This window comes from Oncorhynchus mykiss, chromosome 28 (assembly GCF_013265735.2).
Source record: "Oncorhynchus mykiss isolate Arlee chromosome 28, USDA_OmykA_1.1, whole genome shotgun sequence".
NCBI lineage: Eukaryota > Metazoa > Chordata > Actinopteri > Salmoniformes > Salmonidae > Oncorhynchus > Oncorhynchus mykiss.
The window spans coordinates 35071901-35078207 of record NC_048592.1 but is presented as its reverse complement, the minus strand read 5'-3'; positions in this window follow the sequence as shown (position 1 = coordinate 35078207).

Sequence of the window (6307 nt, the reverse complement as noted above, 5' to 3'; positions counted from 1 at the left end):
TTCAAGAGGGCCACCATTGTTCCTGTTCCCAAGAAAGCTAAGGTAACTGAGCTAAATGACTATCACCCCGTAGCACTCACTTCCGTCATCATGAAGTGCTTTGAGAGACTAGTCAAGGACCATATCACCTTCACCCTACCTGACACCCTAGACCCACTCCAAATTTCTTACCGCCCCAATAGGTCCACAGACGACGCAATCACACTGCACACTGCCCTAACTCATCTGGACAAGAGGAATACTTATGTAAGAATGCTGTTCATCGACTGCAGCTCAGCATTTAACACCATAGTACCCTCCAAACTCGTCATTAAGCTCAAGACCCTGGGTCTCGACCCCGCCCTGTGCAACTGGGTCCTGGACTTCCTGATGGACCGCCCCCAGGTGGTGAGGGTAGGAAACAACATCTCCACCCCACTGATTCTCAAAACTGGGGCCCCACAAGGGTGCGTTCTCAGCCCTCTCCTGTACTCCCTGTTCACCCATGACTGCGTGGCCATGCACTCAATCATCAAGTTTGCAGAGTACACTACAGTGTAGGCTTGATTACCAACAACGACGAGACGGCCTACAGAGAGGAGGTGAGGGCCCTGGGAGTGTGGTGTCAGGAAAATATCCTCACACCCAATGTCAACAAAACAAATGAGATGATCGTGGACTTCAGGAAACAGCAGAGGGAGCAGCCCCCATCCACATCGACGGGACAGTAGTGGAGAAGGTGGAAAGTTTTAAGTTCCTCGGCATACACATCACGGACAAACTGAAATGGTCCACCCACACAGACAGTGTGGTAAAGAAGGCACAGCAGCGCCTCTTCAAAATTTAGGAGGCTGAAGAAATTCGGCTTGTTACCAAAAACACTCACACTCACTTTTACAGATGCACAATTGAGAGCATCCTGTCGGGCTGTATCACCGCCTGGTACGGCAACTGCTCCGCCCACAACCGTAAGGCTCTCCAGAGGGTAGTGAGGTCTGCACAACGCATCACCGGGGGCAAACTACCTGCCCTCCAGGACACCTACACCACCCGATGTCACAGGAAGGCCAAAAAGATCACCAAGGACAACAACCATCCGAGCCACTGCCTGTTCACCACACTACCATCCAGAAGGCGAGGTCAGTACAGGTGCATCAAAGCGGGGACCGAGAGACTGAAATCTCAAGGCCGTCAGACTGTTAAACAGCCATCACTAACACTGAGTGGCTGCTGCCAACATGCTGACTCATCTTTAGCCACTTTAATAATAACAAATTTGATGTAATAAATGTATCACTAGCCACTTTAAACAATGCCACTTTATATAATGTTTACATACCCTACATTACTCATCTGATATGCACAGTGCCTTGCGAAAGTATTCGGCCCCCTTGAACTTTGCAACCTTTTGCCACATTTCAGGCTTCAAACATAAAGATATAAAACTGTATTTTTTTGTGAAGAATCAACAACAAGTGGGACACAATCATGAAGTGGAACGACATTTATTGGATATTTCAAACTTTTTTAACAAATCAAAAACGTAAAAATTGGGCGTGCAAAATTATTCAGCCCCCTTAAGTTAATACTTTGTAGCGCCACCTTTTGCTGCGATTACAGCTGTAAGTCGCTTGGGGTATGTCTCTATCAGTTTTGCACATCGAGAGACTGACATTTTTTCCCATTCCTCCTTGCAAAACAGCTCGAGCTCAGTGAGGTTGGATGGAGAGCATTTGTGAACAGCAGTTTTCAGTTCTTTCCACAGATTCTCGATTGGATTCAGGTCTGGACTTTGACTTGGCCATTCTAACACCTGGATATGTTTATTTTTGAACCATTCCATTGTAGATTTTGCTTTATGTTTTGGATCATTGTCTTGTTGGAAGACAAATCTCCGTCCCAGTCTCAGGTCTTTTGCAGACTCCATCAGGTTTTCTTCCAGAATGGTCCTGTATTTGGCTCCATCCATCTTCCCATCAATTTTAACCATCTTTTAACCACCATTACCATTTTTTAGAATAATCCAGCCCACATATTAGAATATTAAGATAATGTTATTCATCAATACAATCAACATTTTATAACACTAATCAAAATATTGACAATATTTACAGTGATTGTGGTTAGAGTGAGAGAGCAAGCACACTCTCCGATCCCACCGTCCCCCCACTGTGGGGAACAAGTAGCCTGGGTATACCAATATGTTTGTGCTAACATTTCACTGCTTGCCACTCCTTGTCATGCCAAACATGAATGTTAGCACAAAACAGGTTGTGGATTTCAGGCTACGGAACAGGCTGTCTGGGCTCCAATTTAGAGGGAATGAACTGCTTAACATGGAGCCTTTCTCTTCTCTATCGCTGTCCTGAAAGCACTCTGCACAGGCAGAAGTGGAGGACAAAGAGAGGATCTTTACTGAGCTGATCTGCTCCATTAAGCTGAAGGAACTGGTCAGAAACAAGGAGAAGGCTGAAGTGACTTAGGCTGAAGGACTCCTGGAGCAACTAGAGAAGGAGATAGCTGAGCTAAGGAGTAGAAGTGCTGAGCTGGAGCAGCTCTCACACACACATGATCACATCCATTTCCTTCAGATAACTATACTGCCTTGTTAGAGGTGCTAGTGATATGAAAAATAATTCATAATTGAAAATAAATATTAATTCTCTCAATCTGTTCTGTCTGTCTGTGTTCATGTGCCTGCCTCGCTATTTCTCTCCCTCTCCCTCTCCATTTCTCTCAGTCTCTCCCCCCTTCTCTCCAGGGTTATCAGTCTCTCTCCAGTCACAGTGCACCTTCAGATGTACCCAGCCTCATTGCCTATCCTCATCAGTGCTTTGAAGATGCGAGTGAGGCTGTGTCTTAGCTGAGAGAGAAACTACAAAAAATACTAAGGGGGGATTTTATGGAGTTCTCTATGGAGTTCTCTATGTAGTTCTTTATGTAGTTCTCTATGGAGTTCTCTTTTGAGTTCTCTATGTGGTTCTTTATGTAGTTCTTTATGGAGTTCTTTATGGAGTTCTCTATGGAGTTCTCTATGTAGTTCTTTATGTAGTTCTCTATGGAGTTCTCTTTTGAGTTCTCTATGTGGTTCTTTATGTAGTTCTTTATGGAGTTCTTTATGTAGTTCTTTATGTAGTTCTTTATGTAGTTCTTTATGGAGTTCTCTATGGAGTTCTCTATGTAGTTCTTTATGTAGTTCTTTATGGAGTTCTCTATGGAGTTCTCTATGGAGTTCTCTATGTAGTTCTCTATGTAGTTCTTTATGGAGTTCTTTATGGAGTTCTTTATGGAGTTCTCTATGGAGTTCTCTATGTAGTTCTTTATGGAGTTCTTTATGGAGTTCTCTATGTAGTTCTTTATGGAGTTCTCTATGTAGTTATTTATGGAGTTCTCTATGTAGTTCTTTATGGAGTTCTTTATGGAGTTCTCTATGGAGTTCTCTATGTAGTTCTCTATGTAGTTCTTTATGTAGTTCTTTATGTAGTTCTCTATGTAGTTCTCTATGGAGTTCTCTATGTAGTTCTTTATGGAGTTCTTTATGGAGTTCTTTATGGAGTTCTCTATGGAGTTCTCTATGTAGTTCTTTATGTAGTTCTCTATGGAGTTCTCTTTTGAGTTCTCTATGTGGTTCTTTATGTAGTTCTTTATGGAGTTCTCTATGGAGTTCTTTATGGAGTTCTCTATGGAGTTCTCTTTTGAGTTCTCTATGTGGTTCTTTATGTAGTTCTTTATGGAGTTCTTTATGGAGTTCTCTATGGAGTTCTCTTTTGAGTTCTCTATGTGGTTCTTTATGTAGTTCTTTATGGAGTTCTCTATGGAGTTCTTTATGGAGTTCTCTATGGAGTTCTTTATGGAGTTCTCTATGGAGTTCTCTATGTAGTTCTTTATGTAGTTCTCTATGGAGTTCTCTTTTGAGTTCTCTATGTGGTTCTTTATGTAGTTCTTTATGGAGTTCTCTATGGAGTTCTCTATGGAGTTCTCTATGTAGTTCTCTATGTAGTTATCTATGTAGTTCTCTATGGAGTTCTCTATGGAGTTCTCTATGTAGTTCTTTATGGAGTTCTTTATGGAGTTCTTTATGGAGTTCTCTATGGAGTTCTTTATGGAGTTCTCTATGGAGTTCTTTATGGAGTTCTCTATGTAGTTCTCTTTTGAGTTCTCTATGTAGTTCTCTATGGAGTTCTCTATGGAGCTCTCTACTGAGTTCTCTATGGAGTTCTCTATGGAGTTCTCTATGGAGTTCTTTATGGAGTTCTCTATGGAGTTCTTTATGGAGTTCTCTATGGAGTTCTCTATGTAGTTCTTTATGTAGTTCTTTATGTAGTTCTCTATGGAGTTCTTTATGTAGTTCTCTTTTGAGTTCTCTATGTAGTTCTCTATGGAGTTCTCTATGGAGCTCTCTACTGAGTTCTCTATGGAGTTCTTTATGGAGTTCTCTATGTAGTTCTCTATGGAGTTCTCTATGGAGCTCTCTACTGAGTTCTCTATGGAGTTCTTTATGTAGTTCTCTATGGAGTTCTCTATGGAGCTCTCTACTGAGTTCTCTATGGAGTTCTTTATGGAGTTCTCTATGGAGTTCTTTATGGAGTTCTCTATGGAGTTCTCTATGGAGTTCTTTATGGAGTTTTGGTTTCCATAGCTGGATATCCTGTACAGAACTGCAGTTGCTTAGAAAATGTCCAAATGCACTAATCTGAATGAAACCTATAGGCCTAATATGTGTCCAGGAAACCATTCCTACAGATGCAGTCTTTTTTTGGCGTGCGTCACACCAGAGCATGCCACATTCGCGTGGATCATAAGCTAGCTATGTGTATGTGACCAATAAAATCTGAGAACAGATTTTGCCACAATGATAAGTCCTGGAGTTTACAGTGCTTTATGTTGAGACTAAAGTATCATGTCCTCAATCCTCCAGAGTAGGAGTGTACCTGGATCACAAGTCAGGTACTCTGGCCTTCTACCACATGAAGGATACAATGACCCTGTCACTCTGTGTAGTCTTGTATGTCCAAGCCTACCAGTGTGTTTTCCCAGTAATGCCTTTTCTCCTTTTAGGACTCTAGTCCTTCTGGTTTTGACCCTTGCCTGTTCTGGAATCTGTTACCATTCTGCCTGCCACTCTATTTTACCTTTATTTAACTACATTTTTTCAATGACGGCCTAGGAACAGTGGGTTAACTGCTTGTTCAGGGGTAGAATCACAGATTTGTATCTTGTCAGCTCTGGGATTTGAGCTTGCAATCTTTCGGTTCCTAGTCCAATGCTCTAACCACTAGGCTACCCTGCCTCCCCCTTCTGTACCTCCTGGACTCCGATCTGGTTATGACCTTTTGCCTGTCCACGACCACTCTCTTGCCTATTCCCTTTGGATTTATTAAACATCTTCAACTCCAACCATCTGCCTCCTGTGTCTGCATTTGGGACTCGCCTTGTGACATGATACTTTCCTGCCAACATTACCAAGACCAGGGTGCTAGTTTTTCTTTTCTTATAAGTAATGAAATTAATCCCACACACCTGCAACTCAGATGCGCAAGTGATTTAAAAAATAAATATTTTTTTTTTATATTGACTGCTTACGAATGAAATGTCAATGTTTGGTTGTCAAAAAATCAGATTTTTTTTTAAACCATAAAATCGTAAAATCATTATTTAGTGCACATACAGGCTTAGGGTACAGTGGTATCCATGAAGCTCACTTCTGACTTTTCACATATTCTGTGATGCCCTTATGAATGACGACCTATTTGAGCGTCGAAAAGAAGACTTTTAATTAATGAATTTAAAATACTCATAGTAATAATGGAGTATATATGAAACAAACATTTAATTTCAACCTAAGCCACTGCAGTATCTCAACATCTGTGGCATTATTGATATCAGATCTATTATTTTGTATTTTATCATTTAATTTATATAATATAATTTCTGCCACTGAAATTAACTTTATTAGACCACATTTTTATTTGAATACAAAATATAAGACAATCCTGAATGGCTCGATTCAGTTTCAAATTTCAAATGTGGACAGTTCAGGAATAATATATTTTTCACTCTTGGGAAGAAATGACCATAGTCCTTTTTCATTAAGCCAAGTTGTAATGAATGGATTACATAAACTAAACATTTAAAATTTGTAGGTGATCACTAATGAGTTTTCAATGTTTAAAATGTGTAAGGTAAATTGCCAGAGTAGATTTGTCGTAGGAAACAAAGAAATACTTTATTTTAGTTGCATGGAATGATTGTCAACCCGATGAATCTGCAATAGTCTGCTCAACTAGCAGGCTTTAAGTTAACATGACCTAGCTTAAGCAGGAGCGGT